Source organism: Diceros bicornis, chromosome 21, assembly GCF_020826845.1.
Source record: "Diceros bicornis minor isolate mBicDic1 chromosome 21, mDicBic1.mat.cur, whole genome shotgun sequence".
NCBI classification, from domain to species: domain Eukaryota; kingdom Metazoa; phylum Chordata; class Mammalia; order Perissodactyla; family Rhinocerotidae; genus Diceros; species Diceros bicornis.
The window spans coordinates 25512549-25533701 of record NC_080760.1 but is presented as its reverse complement, the minus strand read 5'-3'; the positions used below and the strand labels follow the sequence as shown (position 1 = coordinate 25533701).

The 21153-nt window shown below is 39.2% G+C and overlaps 1 protein-coding gene across 1 annotated transcript in view; it reads left to right on the top strand.

Moving 5' to 3' along the window:
- The window catches only part of RSPO2 (R-spondin 2), a 155764-nt gene that overhangs the window by 1463 nt on the left and 133148 nt on the right, over nucleotides 1–21153 (top strand). The window lies entirely within an intron of this gene.

Sequence of the window (21153 nt, the reverse complement as noted above, 5' to 3'; positions counted from 1 at the left end):
TTTTGGAAAGAGCTTTTCGAGCCCTAATTTTTCATAGCTTTTTAGGACATCGTTAAACTGTTCTCACCTACCCGCAGGGCTGGAGGTTGGCAGGCCCAGGGGCTGCGCTGGAGGTGCGACTTCGGGGGCCCTGCTCTCCCATCTACACTACACACCTGTGGCTTATAAGTAGGATACCCCTTTCTCTCTTATTTCTGACATTTGGAAAATGCTTACTTTCAGAAGTTATTCCACATAAAAATCCTAGGGAGAAATTCCTTCCCAGAGGCCACGAAAGTTCAATGTTGGTATTAGTCTTGGAAAAGTCCCTTTCCATCTCCTTCTTCACTTCCCCTCCCCACTGGCTCCTTTCTTCACCCTAGTATTTTCTTTCAAGGTATTATTCCCGAGAGCTGGCAACTTTTGATTACACTGTGGTCAAAACTGTTTGGAGAGGCTTTCCCCCTCTTATAAGCAGAAGTTGCAGTCTGGTTGAAAAAACTAAAGTGCTTAAAATTTTGCAAAATATAGAAATATCTAAAACCCTTTGCCAAGTTCCTGTTTATTAGATGACTTACTAATTCAGTGGTGTCTTTCTGATCCACACTGCCTGTCCCATTGTGGCTGGGGAAGAATTGAGCATATTGTTTTAGTAAAACTTAATGCGGAGATGCTATTTGGTGGAGAATGACATTACAGCACTCCTGCGGCCAGAAGCAAATACTGCATGCTTTTCGCAGCAATGCCATCTCTAAAGTTCGGCCTATGCTTTCTTAGGTGTCTAGTTATTTCAAAGCCGCTTTAGCAAAACCTCGTAGCAATTATCCTCCACATCCCCACGGGCTGACATTTAGAAACCCAATTCTAAAGTGTGCAACAATAACTTTTGCCAAACCAACCTTTCAATTTAATAAAATTCAAATACTTTCAAGTACATGTAAATTGGTAAGGTTGTAAAGAAAAAAAATTCTATCAAAGTGTGGTTTTTTTTTCCTTTCTTAACAGATGTCCCTTCCCAAATCCCAAGTTTCTGGCTAAAATAACTGCGGTCCTTAAAAGTGACCACACTATCTGTGCCAACAAAGGGTGTACTGTGTTTTTAATTAAAAGTGGAACTACTTAAAGGGCTGGCTAGACAGTGTAGGGTGATAGTAGCTTTTCTGCTTTGCAAGGAAGCTTAAGGATTGCATTGTGAGAGTATTGAAATGAATAGAGATCTAACTCAGGTTGTGTGAATTGTCCCTCTTCACAAACTTAAGCTGGTTTTAATTGATCTCATGTCCACTGATTGATCCTACACCAATTGTTGCGCATACCAAACAATTGGCTTTCCCAAAGGAGACTGATTTAAATTAGTTCCTTGGTGAATGCTTGACTACTAGCCAAATCATGTCAGTAGTGACATTTGACATGCTAGAGCCTATTGTGGTACCACCATTTCCCCTTTTCCCTTTGTTTTGGGTAGTGGCAGTTAAATATTCTTTCTAGGAAGAAAAGTGATTACTACCTTAAAAGAAGGTGTTGTGGCTTAGAATATCAGTTATTTTCTTGGCTTTGTGCTACAATGTAGGCAGAAGTGATACCAGGATTGGTTAGGCTAATGCCTGGGATCCGATTCTTTTTCCCTTTTCATATTCCATCTGCAAATAATCAAACCTTCACTGTGGCGCATTCTCAGAACTCCTCCGGCATTATGTTTAGTCTGCTCTGTGATCTCAGATGCTCTATAATATCATTTTCTTAATGAAATAAAATTCTTGGCAGGAATCAGATAATTTAGTCAGTTAAAATCAATTGCATCCAGTCTGGAATCAAGAGCAAATATATCATTTAATTCTATGTTTTATTTCAAAACATAGCCAGAGGATTGAGAGAATAGAATATTGACCTTCCCGACTTTTGGATAAAACGGTATGGGGAGACCGTCATAAACAACACCTACTACTCTTTCTTCCCCTTATTTAAAAAACAAAATCATAAGATAAAAATGTATTTGATAATGACTAATAGGGCCTGGCAGCAATAATTTTTAATTAGTCACAAACACAATACTGAGAATGAATATCTTGTAGAGGGGAGACTCATGCTGGTGTTTTGAAAGGCTGATTGACAACTCATGTTTTGTCTACATGGTAACAGTCCTAGCTCATTGGCCCCCTCACCCTTCACTCCCCTTCAAAAGCATAGTCATCATTGGCTACTGTTAACCCCACTGCCTGTATCTGTCTTGGCACCTCTTATGATTTATTTGTACGGTGAAATGGGTTATTTGATTCATTTTATTTTTTGGAATGGTTGTACGCCACATTTCAGGCTGAATTACTGAAAGGTAGATAGACAAATCATAACTTGATTATGGTCTTCTGGGATTTCTTGAGCTTGGTGTGTAATGACTTAATTTTATATCTTCTTCGTTCTGTTTATATGCCCAGTCACATTTTAACCAGAGATTTATGAAAACTTCTTGATAAAACACTTTAAAAGCAGGACTCCCAGACATGTAATTGGTGTTTCTGGTGGTCTAATGGTAGGGATGTAGTATGACAAGTGTTTCCTGCTCTAGCCTTTTCCATACTGAAGTCTCAGCTTCTCCTTCTTCCATAACATCACGTTTTTCTAAGATTAGATTTGGCTGCTTCCATGAAACTGAAGTATTTATCATAAATCGTGTGGTGTATTTCTGTCAACTGAGGTTGGTAAAAAACAAACATTTTCTCTTAAACCTTATAGGGCTAAATTAATTTGTATTTTTAAAAATTTAATGAAGAGATTTGGAGATACTTGGTTTTACAAGTACTTCTAATGATAGCTTGTTTCTCGTGGTATTCTTTCAAAATACAAAATGGCACATGGAACATATTAACCTACCCTTAAATGAAAAAGCTTCAAAATACATTTTGTTTGCTTGCTTTTTTAAGTTCCAGAGTATTTCAGATAAGCTCATAGGATGTTTAACTTTGCAGCATAATTTTGTTCTTTTTTTTCTTTTGTTCTCTTTTGTTAATGGGCTGCTTTTTGTGCCAGCATAGTTGAGTTTTTCTGGCCAGTATCTTACCAGTATACGGAGGTCAGAAAGTTGCTGTGCCCCAACCAACGTCTTATTACACTACTGAAATTTGAAAGTGATTCAGAATAGGTGAGGTTCCCCCAGGCCTCCATTTAATTCTGGCTTTCTTTATCTGCTTATGAATCCAGCTTGGGTAGAAGCCAATATTTGCAGAAATCACAAGTTGGAAATGATGCTTCTAATTCTTTAATGCAAAACCACCTCTTGATTTATTCAGAGACTAACTCGCCAGTTTATGGATTATCCAGGCTTTTTACTTCTTTCCTTCCACTGACTGCCATTTAAACTTCCTTTTTTTTCTCCTGGAAATAAGCACTCTTACCTCTCCCAAGTCCAGGAAATAGATGACAAATCAGTTAATATAACACTTGATAACCACTCTGCTAAAAGGAGGTGGTAAGCTCTGGGAAGAAAAGAAAGCTTTAAATGGCCCATTTTTTTCAAAATGTCGTGATGGTCATTATTTTTTCCCATTATCTGCAACAATCAAGGATTGAATGTTAGGTAAATACAATGTTGCATGTCCAGAATAAATATAGAAGATGCTAGTTAATACTAAAGTGCATATATAATATAATTATATATGCTAGGGGTGGTATACATACATAAGTATATGTATGTGTGTATATAGGTGTGTGAGTGTGTGTGGAGAGAGGGGTGGGGATGGAGTAATTATGAAGGATTGGGTTTTTGTACCTAAAAAGGATTTTCGCTCATCTTTCTCAGTTCTTCTTTTCATCTTTCTTTCAGACAGGATGACTAAACAGGACGAGGAACAGGGGTAACGGGGTGAGAAGGAGGAGGGGAGAAGGAACGAGTAAGGATAGAGTGTTTTTATTCTTTCCAGGGCCTGCCCTCCCCCTGTTCTCTAGGATCTTTCTGTATCAGTCACCCTCTTTTCAAGCATGCTGCTGTCTTCCTCCTCCTAAAATTCGTAATTTCCTTCTTCCTCACATTGCCTTCCAATCTCGACTTTCTCTTCACTCCTACCCTCCCCTTCTTCTCTTGCTTAGTAATCTTGTTGCATTCACTCTTCAGTCTACAGCCTGTCTTCATAGCCACCATTTTACTGAAATGGTTTTCTTAGTGGTCACCCATAGTCAATGCTCACCTCACTGCCGACTCCGCCAACGTGGTACAGTCCTCTGGTACTTGTTCTCTGGAGATACCACTCATTACAAAGAAAGTCTCCTCCATTAGCTAGTGATACCACACTCTAGTTTTGCCCATATTCTGCCCATTTCTCTTCTTTGGTCCTCTTGTTCAGATTACCCTCTGATTTCTCAACTACTGCCATATGGATAGATATTCCATGGACCCTTGTATGTGGATAGATATTCCATTTCATGCACACTCAAACTTGACAGCTGATTTCCTCTTCTATTCCCTCTCCCAAATGTGTTCCTCTGCCTATGCTCCTTATTGCTCTTGATAGGGTTTCTGTGTGTTGAGGCTGGAAGCCTGACTGTAGTCTTTCACTTTTCTATTGCCTATTTTATTGGTTCATTCAGTCTTACTGAGTCTACCTCAGAAATGTTGTTTATATCCACCCTATCTTTTCCATTCACAAAGGTATTTCCCAGCTCAGACCCTCACTGATGCTTCATCTCCCGACATCCACTTCTTCCTCACTCCATCCTTTACAATGTTACCACACTGAGTTTTTCTCAACCGCAGATCTGATCGTGTTACTTCTCTGCTAATAACCCCTAAAGCTTCAAGGTGTCCATATTGACTGCAGGATAAACACAAGCCTTTTCAATATCATATTCAAAGGGTTCCCTGCTATATGACCATAGTCTGTTTCCAACCTTCCACCACCCTGAAAGCACTATAAGCTTAAGCTCTACCAGAGTACTTCCTTTCCAAGCACATCATGTGTTTTCATGTTTTTGTGTTGTTGAGCAGGTGGTGGTGCCCAGCTAAAATGTCACTGCCTCTATGAGGGCTTCCTGGAATTTTCCACCTTTTTTCCAAAGCCAAAATCAATGATTCCCCCATAGTTTTCTTAGCTTTTTGTGCTACTCATATAGAACCCTTATTTTCCCTTTTATTCTGGTTATTTTGCCACGTCTCATCATTACTATATTTTAAGCTCCTCTAGGGCAGAACTTTGGTATGTTCATCTTAATACTCCCCAAACCAGATCTAACAGAGAGCTTCCTCCACAAGTTGTGGCTGAACAAAATGTAATTGACTATGAGACTTTGTTGTTTGTCCTTAAAGTAATTTTGGTGACTTAATAAGAAATGTTTTTTGTTTTCTTTTAAATCTGAAGTTCTTTGCACATAGTTGAAGTTTGAATGAATGATTAGATATGTGTAGTCTCATTATTTACTCTTCTTCTTTAGGGTTTAAAGACAAACAAAAAACACTGAGGTATAAAAGTGTCCCCAGCCCCGTCCTCATTCTAAAGTTTCTTCTGATAATCTTCAGAATTTCACCGAGTCCACTAGTGCCTACTTGTGTAGCCATATACCTATTTCTTATTTGAATGATAGAGTATCCCAAATAGCAGGTGAGTTTGGGACAGGGTAGGGGAAACTCTGGGGCGGGGGAGGCGGGGCGGGTAACATATTTTAAAAACACTTCTTCTAGAGAAAGGGTCCATAAGGGATTTTCATCCCAAAACACTTAGCCCATATGAATAATCATTTAGAGGAAAATAAAATGGTATTAACCTTCTTAAAAGGCAATCATATTAACAGATAAATTAGTGCAGGAAAATACTCTGCATTCTTATGTTTATGACTTTAGTATAATAAATATAGCTCTGTAGACATACCTATGAGAGACACAGATGTGTGTTTTAGAACAAGTTCTCCTGCAGGTGTGAACAGACTACATAGTTTTTGTATAGTGTCTTCCAGGAGACCACTGATGTTTCACAACCCTTTCAAGGAGGTGAGACGAGGTTGACTTATAAGGAAGGTTAGCTGCTTCCTGAAATGTGTGATTTTAAAAAACTAACCGTTAAGTGGAAGAGAGCTAGAACTAGAATTCAACCCTCCCAAATGTACCGGCTTTTCCCGTACCCAGTACACTTTCAACATAAATATTCATTTAAAAAAAGAAAGAAATCACCTTTGAACCCATTCAAAAGTTCTTGGGTGCACAGAATTTTATTGAGCCTCAGAACTTCCTACAACTCCTAATGATGCTAATGAAGTAATTGTGTTAAGTAACTGAAGGCTGAGTGGAGTAACTGAGGTGTAGGACTGTTAAGTCTGATCTAGTAAAACTTTGCATACTTGTATTGCTAAATTTTGTGATCATTATTCTTTTTTTATCATTATTCTTGTGTATGAATTATAGGAACCTCTTTGATTTCTGGTACTCCAGTAGCCAGAACAAATATGTGTGTCTGTGGGTGTGTGCTCATACACTTGTGTGTATCAATATGTGTGTTTGTGGGTGTGTGTATATATGTATTTTATGTACACACACATATATTTCATAGTACTATCATAATATAATCAGAGTAACCACTCAGGGTTAGAGAAAAGCTATTAAATATTATTTCTTAATTTTTACCCCCTAAAACATAAAGAAACTGAGGCTGGCCTGGTCGTGTAGTGGTTAAGTTCATGTGCTCTGCTTTGGTGGTCCAGGGTTCTCGGATTCAGATCCGGAGCATGGACCTATGCACCACTCATCAAGCCATGCCATGGCGGCGTCCCACATACAAAATAAAGGAAGACAGGCACAGATGTTAGTTCAGGGACAATCTTCCTCATACAAAAAGGAGGATTGGCAACAGATGTTAGCTCAGGGCTACTGTTCCTCACCAAAAAAAATAGAGAAACTAATTATAGGTAGCTTTCCTCCTTAACTAGTTGCATGGGGAAAGCCTTTACAATTTACTTAAAACCTTTCAATTTTCATCACCTGCTGAAGGATAGTAAGAGCACTTACAAAACAGAGTTTACCTTGCTCAGCACGTTTCTTTCAAGCAGAGTTTCTTAACTTGGGGTCCAGAGATGAGGTCATGGTTTTTGTGAGTACCTTGAAATCAGAAGCAAAACCTTTTCTGTTTCTTTTCAAGGTGTAGAGAGAGCATCTAGAGCTTTCACTGAAGTCTTGAAGTGGCCATCGTTCATCTCTCCTTCAACAGGCTAGAAACATTGGTTAAAGAAATAGGAGATAGACCTTCTTAATTAGCATGATGCCAAATGGCTGCTTCAAATTGATATAGATATTTTCTACAAGTCTATTTTCTGTGTGTACATTTCCAGCCATTTTCCATGTGTATACTTCACAATATAAGGACACATTGGAAGTGATATCTGAAGATTTATTTCAGTAAATAATTACTTGTCTACTAATCCCTTACTCAAAGACAATAGTTGTTAAATTCTCCTCTCCATTCCCCTTAAAAGTTTGTAGAAGTACAAAATAAATACACAGAATAAGGGATTTTGTTAAAACTGCTATCTCATATGGTCTAATTTTTATCTCATTAACAAAACAGTAATACAGAGTTTTTAGAAATTGCTGTTGCAATTTTCCAGCTGATAACGTGGTGCTGGCATTGATGTGACTTGTATCACACTGCCGGTTCACAGACTGGCCAGAACCAGGCTGAGTACTCTTCAATTCTGGCCAAGTGGGCTTCTGCTAGATCCTTGCTGCTGGATCAGCACATTTTAGAATTTTTCTACCAGGATGGCCTTTGTCTCTCGCACCTATTGCTGAATACAACTTGCCAACCGGCCACTTGGCAATTAAAACGCACGTACCGATAGAGGGCACACTTTGCATTCTTTTCCTTGTGCTTTGTGTTCCGAAGTTCTGTAGGATTTGTGCTTTGCTTTGCCCCTTTGGTTCAGGTGGCAAACTTGGTCTGCTGTCTCCAGCAAGACTGATGGTGTGATCATCTTGACGTCCTCACAGGGAGGGAAAAAGGAACGAATAAAGAGAGCTTTTAGTCTTACTGAGCATTTCTGATTTTGGTCCCTAATCTTCTTTTGACAAGACCTGCTCACCCAAAGGCAAACTTAACCAAACTCACAGTTTTAATATCTATGAGGCAGATGTTAAAGCTAGAGGTTGCATTACCCTAACGGTTAATTCCAACTTCTACAGTGACTTTGGAAAACATTAGTTTTTTAAAGAATGTTTTCCATAAAGTACATGCCTAAAAATTTAAGCACCTAGTAAAATTTGGAGTTGCCCAAATGACTCCAAATTAATACTTCCCAATTAATTGTTTGCCAAGTTCTTCAATCTTTATGGAAAGACCCGTTTCTTTCAATGAATCTCGCACATTTTAGTCCTTTGAGAGTGGTGAAAATCGTCCAATCTTATTTTAAAAATCCAAAGTTTAATTTTTTTAAAAAAGGTTCTCTTTCCTTCCTCATTTAGTAAAGTCTGACATAAAATTTAAAAATTCTCTGGCCCCTCGTTGTTCACCTTACGTTCTGTGTTCTAATGCGTCTTTCTGATAGTCAAAAGCTGGCTTTTAATGTTGAAGAATTTACGCTATATCATCATTAACCTGCATATTTAGTTTATCACACTGCTTTTTTTTTTTAAGACCAGGTTTCGATTTAGTTGAATCATAGTGGAGTATATATTCCTGTGACAAAGTGACATATCCTGTGCCCATCGCATCCCCCCAAAAATAGCCCTTTGGGGTAATTATGGTATTTGTTCTCAGCTCTTCCACTGCTATGATTGGTCTTTTTTTTTTTTTGGTGAGGAAGATCAGCCCTGAGCTAACATCCATGCTAATCCTCCTCTTTTTGCTGAGGAAGACTGGCTCTGAGCTAACATCTATGCCAATCCTCCTCCTTTTTTTTCCCCCCAAAGCCCCAGTAGATAGTTGTATGTCATAGCTGCACATCCTTCTCGTTGCTGTATGTGGGACGCAGCCTCAGCCTGGCCAGACAAGCGGTGCGTCGGTGCGCGCCGGGGATCCGAACCCGGGCCGCCAGTAGCGGAGTTCCCGCACTTAACCGCTAAGCCATGGGGCCGGCCCCTATGATTGGTCTTTGAAGATTTGGCACTAGTCTTCAAAGAGAGAATGAGAAACCCTTGGCAGCCCAGTGGATTGAGATGAATTGCACCTGGGGCTCCCAGATGACCATCATTAAATATAAATTAAATTGAGGCAGTCCTAGTCTTTGACTTGTCCTGCCCTCTAGGTAGTTCTTATAGGCGGAGGAATACTTGGTTAAAATTAATGCTAATTTATGACACTTGCTTCTTGCTGATATTTTAGAGGTTCACTCTCTTTGGAAGCGTGTGTGTGTGTGTGTGTATGTTTAAGGATCAAGTTTATAGGGGAATTTTGAGGGACTCTTGGCTGTTTGGGCTCTTATAAGTAGATATGAGGAACTGGCAGAGAACAGCTGTAGGTTGGGTGAATGGAATGAGCAAACTAGCCTAAAATTTTCTATTTGTCCAAGAATATGGACATCTGTCTAATGCCTTGAGAGAAATCAGGGCTGTCCTATTCATAGCATTCTTTCTACTGGTGAAAGAAACCTTGTGCTCACCCTCCTTCTACCAGCTTAGTACAGCAGAGAAACTTGGTTAGGGTCGGGAGACTAAGTAATTTGAAAAACCAAATGTTGTTTGGTAGTGGACAGCGGTGGTTCCCAGAAGCATGATTAGTGGGTTGAGGTTAGTTTGTTGTGGAGTTAGGGAAGCCATTCACACCACTCCTGGTAGTCATAAGTCATGCAGTGGCTGATATGATTCTTGACTGAATCCTGTCAGTTATGAAGGGTTTTTTTGTCCTTCCTTTAAAGAATATTGTCCTAAAAATTGATCTAGGGCTTGGAAATTGTCCCTTGTCCAAAATTATGAGTTTGGTGCAATTTAATTGTTCCCTTATGTAGAATTAAAAATAATTATTTCTTTGCAACTGTTATGGGTGATCTCAACATGATTTAGATTTGAAAGCGACTTAAGAGAATAATAACCATTCTAAAGGCTTTGACAAACTTCAAGTGGTCATCTTTGTGTTGAATTCTGAGAGAAAGGCTTGAAGAAATGAAAGAGGCTGGACCTAGAGAGTGGAAGAAATATCAGGAACAAGATCAGTCATTTCTAAGACTTGAGGCCTGTCATATGGAAAAAGGATGTGATTTATTCTACCTTTTGGACTTAAGGCAAAAGGAAGCAAGTTCATAGGGAGGAGGATTATAGCTTATGTTTAGGAAACTATCCATTAATGGAAGAGACCCTTTCTTGATGCCCTGAATCTTTGGAAATTGCCTTTTTCTAACAGCGGAAGGTATCGCTTAAGAGTATTGTAAAGCCAGTGACTGTTTTGAGTGCAGAGGGACCTCAAAGGACCATTCACACTGTAAGAGCCACAGTGAGCACATCTGTAATGCATCTGGCATCTAATAGTTACTTAAATAGAGATTCTTGTTGACAACTATTCACACTCAAATGGTAAGACACTTGCTTTCCTAAATAGAGGAAACTAAACAAAATTCCTTCTTTAGATTCTTCATCATATGCCTCTGAGTCATTATTCTAAACCTCAGTAATAAATAATACAGTAGATATTGAAGCTTAACCTGAATTCCTAAAAAAGGAAAGAAGACATTTCTCAATTCTTACACGGCCATGATGTCAATTTCTAGAACATTTTATTATAAGAAAGTCTGAGATTTCAATGTAACTATAAACACCATGGGTTACGACATAGAAATATTTTGCTTTCTTTAATGGGGTTAGTAGGCTGGAAGATAAGTGTTTCAGAAAAATTCATTAATAATACCTTATGAATGCACTTATAAAGGCACAATAGGCTTAAAAAATCCTTTTGTACAAGGTAGAGAAATGTAGGTATATCATCTATGTTACTTGAATTACGTTTGACAGAGAGTGGTGAGTAGTGGATTGATGTCTCTTAAGGGAAGCCTCTGGTGTAGCAAAAGACCCTCTTTTCAGCCTTGTTTGAAACAATATTTTCTTAATGATTTGGTTGAAGACAGATGGCATGCCAACCACACTTGCGTAATGTGAAGTTGAACAGGACATTTAAATATTGGTTGGCTGGTTACAAAAATATTTCAATGGCTGGGAATAACAGGATGAATTTACAAAAATCTTAACAGTAAAAATGTAGTTTAGCTCTTAAGATCAAAGAACCAATTACGGAAGAATAGGATGTTGGAGACAAGGGGTTTTCATTGATTTTTTACTCATCCTGAGGTTACAATGTGACATAGTTGCATTAAGAGAAATATTTACCTAGATTCAAGGATGAGGCAGATGACGGTCCCCAGCCCACACCAGTGTTCTGTTGTGTTCTAGATGTCATCACTTTCAGAAGTGCATTGGCAGCATACATTATAATACTGTATTGATTTCCTGGGGCTGCTATAATGACGTACCACTAACCAGGTGGCTTAAAACAGCAAATTAATTTTCTTACAGTTCTGGAGGCTACAAGTCCAAAATCAAGGTGTCAGCAAGTCCATACTCCCTCTGAGACCATAGGGGAGGATCCTTCCCTGTCTCTTCCAGCTTCTGATAGCCCCAGGTGTTCCTTAGTTAGTGGCAGCCTAACTCCAATCTTTGCCTCAGTCTTCACATGGCTATCTTCCCTCTCTGTTACTCTCTTACGAATTATATTGGATTAGGGCTCACTCTAATGACCTCATGTTAACTTGATTACATCTGCAAAGACCCTATTTTCAAATAAGGTCACATTCACAGGTAGTGGGGATTAGAACTTAAACATGTCTTTTTGGGGAACACAATTCAATGCATAATAAGTCCTAACCTGCGTCAGATCCTGTAGGTTCTTTAAATCCTCATTTTATTTTCATAACAACTCTGTGGAATAAATATTATTATGTATAATAATAACAATCAGTAGTAGTAAAAGAAGTAGTAGTAATGGTAATAGAAGTAAAATGATTAGTAGAGATCGGACCATTGCATCAAGCCACACAGACTGTGTACTGGACATTAAATATGATGATAATGGCACCCCTGGACTTATGCACACAGTGGCCCTGGGGGTGGGGATGCTTTAGACGTGGTTTATACGTGTATAGAGTTTGAACTAGGAGACCTCAAGTTCCTTGCCCCTGAAGTTCTATGAAACTGCATAAATCTAAAGAATCACCTGAGTGTGTTTATCTTTCAAATAAATCTATGAATCAAATTGCCTTATCATTGTTCAGCTGAAGCTGAACATTCTATTCAGTTGGTTTCCTACATAAGTTGACTGTCCTCCAAGAGCTGTTAGCATCCTTTATGGAACGTTACTGTAATCTCAGTATTGTCTGCTGTACATTGCTTCCGGTGTTAGAGGTATCTTAAATTGGTTCCCTCTGATTTTGAGTAGCATCTAATATTGGTATTGCCAATCTGTTCATACTTGTGTGTTATATGTAAAGGGCTAGTAAGAACACTTTAATATGTTGTCACATTTTAAATGTGAAAATTTTCAAACATAGAAAAAGGCAGAGAGGATAACATAATGAGTCCCCATATACCCATCACCAAGATTGAGCAAATATTGAGATTTTGCCACATTTGCTTCATCTCGTCTTGATCTTTTCTACTTCATTGTTATGTTATAAAGAAAATCTCAGATATTATGTCATTTCACCCTACATATTTCTGAATGCATTTCTTACAAAGATGGATATTTTGTTACCAAATCACAATGTCATTAATCTATCTAGCAAAATTGATTATTCCTTGGTAACACATCTTCATCAGTATGCAATCAAACGTCATTATTTGCCTCAAAAATGTCTTTATACAGCTGGTATGTATGAATCAACATTCAAGTAATAGCGACTTATTGTACTTGGTTGGTATGTTCCTCAAGTTCTTTTGATTCAAAAGCACAGTACTTCCTTCCCACCCCTTCCCCCATGCCATTGACTTATTGAAGAAACCAGGTCAGTTTTCTGTAGAATGTCTGACATTCTGGATTTTTACACTGGCTCCCTTGGAGGGGTCATTTGGCTTGTTTCTCTGTCCTCCATTTTTTCTGTAAACTAAAAGCTCTCCTTGAAGGTTGGATTAGATTCAGCTTCAACTCTTTTGGCCAGAACACCACAGGTGGTGCTGTGCACCTCACCTTACATCACATCAGGAAGCACACAATGTCCCGGTGTGCCATTCTTAGTGATGCTAAGATTAATCTGTGGGTTCATGTGGTAACAGCCTGATCCTTTCATTTTAGGGTTCCCATTAACATTTTATATTATGGCTTCTTCCATTGATGATCTTAGTCTGAATCATCAGTTTCATTAGGAGTTGTAAAATAGGGATTTTTTTTCTAGTTTTATTATTCCTTCCATATTTATTAGCTGAATTCTTCCATAAAATTTTTTTCAACCATAGATATTTTGTTACTATGAATCATAGTTCTTATAGGAAAAGCGGGCAATACACTTAATTCTTCCCCTTTAATTGCCAATTTTCAGAGGAAGGAGTCAATACATGTACAATTGGCCAGTGGATCAACTTCACTACAGGTGAATAAAATGCTTTGATTTGTGTCAAGCCGTTGCCTGTCAGATGGAAAAAGCGAAGTCTTCCAACGGTTTCTGCTTACTGAAACATTAGTGGTAGAAGGACATCAAAAAAATCTTTTTGGCTTCTGCTAACAGGAGTGAAATGCAAACCTTCTGAAAACCTGAATTCTATTAGACATCTTCTGATAATGTTTTCTGTTAACAGCTTTCAGAAAAGCTACTGAGTGAACATACAGTAGCTTCAGCCTGGTGTAATCTGAGGCTCATTGGGTAGAAAAACAGTACTTTGTGCTACTTAAACACTCTCTGGAAGGCTTAGAGAGGAGAGGAAGGAAAATATTTGAGGAGATCAACTGGATGTTGTAGAATACAAGTAATGTCACCTGAGAAGGATTCAAGTTTCCCCAAAGCTTGACCTGAATGGCAGCTAGCCACTTAGAATGTGCTCTCCAGGACCATCAATGGCTTGCCTTTTTTTTTTTTGCTGTGCAGTCTTTAACTTGCAGGCTTATGAAGAAAGAATCTAGATATTATGTGTTTCCAGTCGGTAAAAGGCAGTGAAGTTGTAAAAAGAAAACAAGGAAAAAAATTAACGTGCCTTCTATGTATTAGCTGCAGCTGGCTCTTTCTAGTTACAGAAATCTTTATTCTTTTAAAAATTTAGCTTATTGCTACTAATCACTATTGGTGTAGTTTTTGTATTAGCCATTGAAAGATAAGTATAATATATACATTTAATAATTTTACTATTTAGTGAAGTTGAAAATTTAATTTACACAAATGTCCACAGGGAGGATTAAATTAAAGAGCATGTTAGAAATTTTTAATATAAATATTTAATAAGTGACTCACAAAAACAAACCTGTTGCTGGAGAAATACACCACTGTAGATGGGTGCTTTTCTTATGAGTCAAGTGCCGTCCCAGAATTTTTAAGAGAACAAAATGTATTGTGAACTGAAGCAACTGGTTACATTGCAAGCTAGGGAGGGAGAGCTTGGAGTGCACATAGCTTCTTCTACTAATGGAAGATTCTTGAAAATGAATTTTTTTTTTCCCTTCAACCTGTATGTTTTTAAGAAAACATGAGCTATATCCACTAATGAGGGCTAGTAGTTCATGTCGTTCATACCCCATTTTTCTTTCATTTGGTTTTGAAAGTTCCTTCGGTAATAAACCTTCATATTGTTGAAACATTTAAGTGTTTTATCTTGGAAGCAAGTGGTAAAGACTTTACATTGTGATCATACAAGTAGTTAAAAAAAAAAAAAAAACCACTGAGGAATTTTTTTTTTTTTTGTGAGGGAGATCAGCCCTGAGCTAACATCTGTTGCCAATCCTCCTCCTTTTGCTGAGGAAGATTGACCCTGGGCTAACATCTGTGCCCATCTTCCTCTGCTTTATATGGGATGCCACCACAGCATGGCCCGACAAGTGGTGCCTCGGTGCACGCCCGGGATCCGAACCTGCGAACCCCGGGCTACCTCAGCGGAGCACGCGCACTCAACCACTATGCCACCGCCGGCCCCATGAATTTTTTTAATGAATATAAACCCAACATTTATTTATAGTTGAAAATTTAGAAAATAGAGAACAAACACAATGAAGAAAACAAAACTACCGATAATATTTCTGCTCAGTGATAACCACTATTAACATTTTGGTTTTTATCTTTCCAGATGTTTCCTCCCCTTCTACATAAATATAAGATTTTAAAATTTAATACATCTCAAGAAAATATTCACTATTATAATGACATTATTTATAATGTCTGCGTCATAAATTGTTCACCATGAAATTTTAAAATCCATTTCCTTATTGTTGAACAGTTAAATATTTCAGTATTAAGTTTTCAGCATAATTAATAGTGCTGCTATGAACATCCCTGTAAATCTTTTCCCATATCTTTTTTTCCTAGGAATCATTCACAGAACTAGATATAACAATGTACTCTAATCATTACATTTATTGAGCACTTACTATGTGCTAAGTTCTTTAGGCTACATATTATTTTATTTCTCAAATGACCTTGAGGCTCTGTTTTTCTCCTCATTTTATAGATGAAGAATCTGAGGTACAGGGAAGTAAGTAATTTGCCCAAGGACACAGAACTAGTAAGTGGTAGAGCTAGAATTTCAGTCTAGGCATTTTGACTCAGCCATGCTCGTAACCACCAAGATGGAAAGAGGAGGCTTTTGATCTTCTTGCCGGTTGTTCTCCAGAATATTGTACTGATTCTTATTCTGTAGGTGGGAGATGGTATGCATATTGCCTTGAGTCTTTGATAATGTTTTTTTCTTTTTAATATCTCATTGGATTATTTCTGTTGAGAATAGAAAGAAGCATCTCTCTTATAGCCAAGAAGCTCACTATTAAAAGAGAGAGAACATTTTTTTTATTGGCTCCATATAACATTACTAGCCACTTAGTTCCTTAAACATTTATTCCTTGTTTTCTCAGCAACACATGTTATTTCTGTACCCCCTCTGCAGTATATTTTCAATCCCCCTTCTCCCTAAGTCTGTTGCCATTTTGTAGACCAGGTTATCACCGTCTCCTTCCTGAACCACATCGGTAGCCTTCCAGGTGATCTCCCTGTGACGCATTCTTCACGTGGCAACCAGAGCGATTGCCTATAAAACAAAGGTCTGAGCGTCTGCTTCTGGCACGTAAGTGCTTCAGTGGGTTTCCATTATACCTGAAATAAAATCCACACTCCTTGCTCAGTGTAACTTGGTCACTGTTTCTCCAACTCGCCTTTGTTATTTCAGTCCTATTGGCCTCTTTCTGTTTCTCAGACACTCTAAGCTTGTTCCTGTCTTAGGACCTTTGCATTTGCTGGTGTTAGTCTGTCTAGAAAGCTACTTCCCCATCCTTTTCATGACAAGCTCCTTTCCTGATAACTGTATCTAAAGCAGTGCATTTCTCTCTCTCGCTCTCTCTCCATTTTCTGCAGTTAAACTATCAAGGCCAGGAAGGGTGGAGGAGGAGAGGGGCCTATGGCACAAATCTAAGGAGTGTACTTGCCCAAGCCTGAGAGCGAGAGACTCTTGCATTTTGTACCATAGGAGCCTCGCTCACCTCACCCCAGTCCCAGCCCTGCTCTGTTATATCAACTAACATCTGTGTCCACCTTGCTCTGCTTTATGTGGGACACCTGCTATAGTGTGGCTTGACAAGTGGTGCATAGGTTGGCGCCCGGGATCTGAACCTGTGAACCCCAGGCTGAGCACGTGAACTTAACTGCTATGCCGCCGCACTGACCTCTCTTTATTTCTTAAACATGCTAGACTTTTCTCTTTTTTCTAACAGCAGAGAACTCTGTGTATTCATCAAAACCCATTTGTTTTGCCTCTTGGGTGTATATCTAGACTGTTTCTCAGCCTCCCTTGGAGTTAGGTATGGCCGTGGGCCTGAGTTTTGTAGTTGACAGTGTGAGGAAGTAATGTATTTACTCCTTCTAGTCCTGACCCCAGTAAACCTCCTATGGAAGGGTCTCGCACTCGTCTTGAGTTGGCCAACTTGGTGCAGAGGATCTAGCCCCCTTCTCTGAGCCCCTGGTCCCCCACCACCAAGTGAAAAAAGCTTGGGTCCCTGAATGACCCTGTGGAAGTCTCCCTGCTGCATGTCTGCAGTGGACCCTGTGTGAGCAAGAAACAAACTTCTTTTGTGTTAAGCCACTGAGACTTTGACATTTGGGACAATGTGGATGAGCCTGGAGGGCATTATGCTAAGTGGAATAAGCCCCACAGAGAAAGACAAATACTGCATCGTATCACTTATGTGTGGAATCTGAAAAAAAAAAAAAAAAAAGTCAAACTCAGACACAGAGGGTAGAAAAATGGTTGCTGGGGGGTGGGGGAAATAGGTAAAGGTTAGTCGAGGAGACAAACTTTTAGCTATAAGATGAATAAGGTCTCAGAATCTAATGTGTAACATGGTGACTATGGTTGATAACACTGTGTTGTATAGTTGAAGTTTGCCAGGAGTAGAATTTAAATGTTCTCACCAAAAAAAAAAAAGAGTCAATTTCTGAGATGATGGATATATTTATTAACTGGATGGGAGGAATCCTTTCACAATGTGTATGTGTATCAAATCATCACTCTGTACACTTTAAATATCTTACAAATTTATTTGTTAATGATACCTCAGTAAAGCTGGAGGGGAAAATAAAGCTAGAGTTGCTTGCCCTAAGCGATAAAGACCCTCTTATCCCCACCACAGCTTATGTAACATAAGATCCAAAGGGGTGGGGACCTTGTTCACATTGTGTCACCAGTGCTCAGTACAATGCTTAGCCTGTCGGGGGGTATGAAGGAAATTTTCTCTGAACCAATAAATGTAGAATATAAATAGCAGTATGTAAACAATTCAAGATGGAACGCAGAAAGAATGATGCAGACAGGAAATGTCTTTTGGGTTCAGAGGTGAAGGAGTGGATAAGGCTCTAGAAAAAGATTTCATGAAAATGGGGCCTTAACTCTTAAACCTAAGATATTCACTATTTATAAAGCCACCCTTACATTTCTTAGTCACGGATATTTTCAAAACCTATACCCAAGGTACAGCACAGTGATTTCACACTGAAAGTATAGAATTTAATAACAGCTCACATGTTAGGCTATAGCCAATCATTTGTATAGTGACATGCCTATAACTAGAAAATACTGAAAATTTCTTCCCTTTATTTCTTACTGATTGTTATGCCCAATATGTTTGAACTTTTAAGAATTTCTTAATTGATACAACAGAGAAGTAATGTCTGCTTTTATTATATAGTGAAATTCCATGGTGTTCAAGGTTCAATAGATTATCGTGCTTGCCTAGTGATAGAAACCTTAGTTTGGGGTTAGGATCTGGTGACATTCCTTCTAGAAATGTCTATAGGCTCTAGGGAAAGGGCATTGTCTGGCATTGTACTGTTGATGATGGAAAGGATTTTTGGTCAAGATTAAGGATTTTTAACCCTTTTAAGAAGAGAACCTGTTTTTAATTTGTTGGAAGCCTTGAAATTCTGGGCATGGAGGAGCATGGGTAAGAGGAGAGTAATGATTCCTGCTCACGCGGTTTCTGGGCAGGCGTGGTGGGGGTGGAGGAGTGTGCTACTACTAGCTGTGGGCGCCCTTCTGTAAGAAGCCCACCCTGCAAGCCACATGAAAACAGGATGGATTGGTGGCAGCAGATGGCCCAGGTTTATGATCTATTAGAAGATCCAGATATACAGGCTCAGTACCCCAGTTAAGACCTAGAATATATAACATCTGAGTCCTTTATTCCTACTCACATTCTAAAGTCATTGGTAAGGTGCACGTTCTCTGGTCGGAGCGGCTGTGTGCAGCTCCCTGCCCCACCTAAATAAGCCCTGACAAGTAACTCTTCACCAGCTCTGCCACAGAATGATTGTGTGTGTGTGTGTGGGGGGTGGTTTCAGGACGGGGAATGTGAGGGAGAGAGAGAATATGTGTGTGTCAAGGAGAGAGAGTGTGTGTGGGTGAGGGAGGAAGAGAGTGTGAGTGAGAGAGTGTGTGTGTGAGAGGGAGAGAATGTATGTGAGAGAGAGAAAGGGAGAAAATATGTTGTGTGGGGGGGAATGTGTGTATGTGAGAGAGAGGGGAGAGAATATGTGTGTGTGTGCGAGAGAGAGAGAATGTGTGTGAGAGAGAGGGAGGGAGAGAATGTGTGTGTGAGAGAAGGAAGGAGAGAATGTGTGTTTGTGAGAGAGGGAGGGAGAGTGTGTGTGTGTGTGAGGGAAGGAGTGTGTATATGTGAGAGTGGGGGAGAGAACGTGTGTGTGTGAGAAAGGGAGAGAGAGAATGTGCGTGTGAGAGGGAGGGAGAGTGTGTGTGTGTGTGTGTGTGTGTGTGGGAGAGAGGGAGAGAATGTGTGAGAGACGGGGAGAGAATATGTGTGTGAGAGAGTGGTAGAGAATTTGTGTGTATGGGGGGAGAGAATGTGTGTGTGTGAGAGAGAGAGGGAGAGAATGTGTGTGTGTGAGAGAGAGGGAGAGAATGTGTGTATGTGAGAGAGAGAGGGAGGGAGAATGTGTGTGAGGGAGACGGAGAGAGAGTGTGGGGGGGGGAGAAAGAGAGAGGGAGGGAGGGAAGGAGAATGTGTGTGTATGAGAGAACTTAAATTAGACTTTTTTGACCAGACATCTCCCCTATTTAAATTAAAAGGTTTGGACTAAATGTACCTAAGAGTCCTTTCAACAATAAAATTAATATTTCTATGAATATTTCTTCATTTGGTCCAAATTTTTGCACTCAAAATTCTTTCATTTCTTAATTACTCTATAACATTGATCAGATTATTTCTCATCTCTCTGCCTCAGTCTTGCTATTCGTAAAACAGGAGTAATAGTAGTTACCACCTTATAATTTTGTTGTAAGAATTAAAGGGAGGTTACATGTCAAGCCTTTGGAATGGTGCCTGGCACTGAGCAAGCGTGCAGTGACCATTAGCTGCCGCTAATTAAATTTTCCACTTGTTTACTCTGTGGGACATCTTCTTGCTCATTTGCTTCCACACCAGGTCTCTAATAAATTCTCTATTCATGGTTTTGAAAGATTCCCTGAAACAGTGTCTTTTTAAAATTCGCTCTAATTCCAATGAACCACTAAGGTGCTTCTAAAATACATAGGAGTTAGAGAAAAGATACCGTTTTATTAATCTGGCATTGTTGAAGATGGTGCTGTGGGATACATCCCTGTTGGAAGTCTGTTCAAAATCATAGGTAAGTTTGAATTTCTCAGAGAAAGGAACTTTTTCTTGTACGGTGGCTGCTTCTGGTGAAGAACAGAAATGCATACTTAGAGATACCGAATGTTGCTAGCTAGCGTGCAAAATATACCTTATGAAAAGTAAAAAGTTCATAGAAACATGTTATTCTAGAACTCAGAGTCAGCCTATGTTCAATTTCCTGGCTTTCTAGATGATCCAGTTCCTGCATGATCCAGTTTTATATAAATAGTTTATTTCACCGTGAAAATGAGTCACATTAGAAATACTCCACCAGCTGCAAAAGCTAAAATTTTCCTTTTTATATTATCATAGCATTTTTAATTTTTAAAAATTATACATAAAAACCAATATTTTAACATGCACATTGCCTAGTTTTATATAGATTACCAAAGAACTAGAATGGAAATGCCCAAAGAAAATACTTGAAACAAAATTAAATTTACTTAATCCTGGTTGTGCATGTGATTTTAAAAATCACCATTTTATTGAGATGTAGTTGTCATGTAAAAAGCTGTACATATTTAATGTATACAGTTCGGTGAGTTTGGGAATAAGTATACATCCGTGAAACCATCCCCACCATCAAGGACAAAGACATCTCCGTCACCTCCCAGTTTCCTCCCACCCTTTATTATTATTATTTATTTATTTATTTTTTTTTTTTGTGAGGAGATCAGCCCTGTGCTAACATCCGCCAATCCTCCTCTTTTTTTTTTTTTTTTTTGCTGAGGAAGACGGCCCTGGGCTAACATCTGTGCCCATCTTCCTCCACTTTATATGGGACGCCGCCACAGCATGGCTTGCCAAGCAGTGCGTCGGGTGCGCGCCCGGGATCCGAACCAGCGAACCCCGGGGCGCTGCAGCGGAGCGCGCGCACTTAACCGCTTGCGCCACCGGG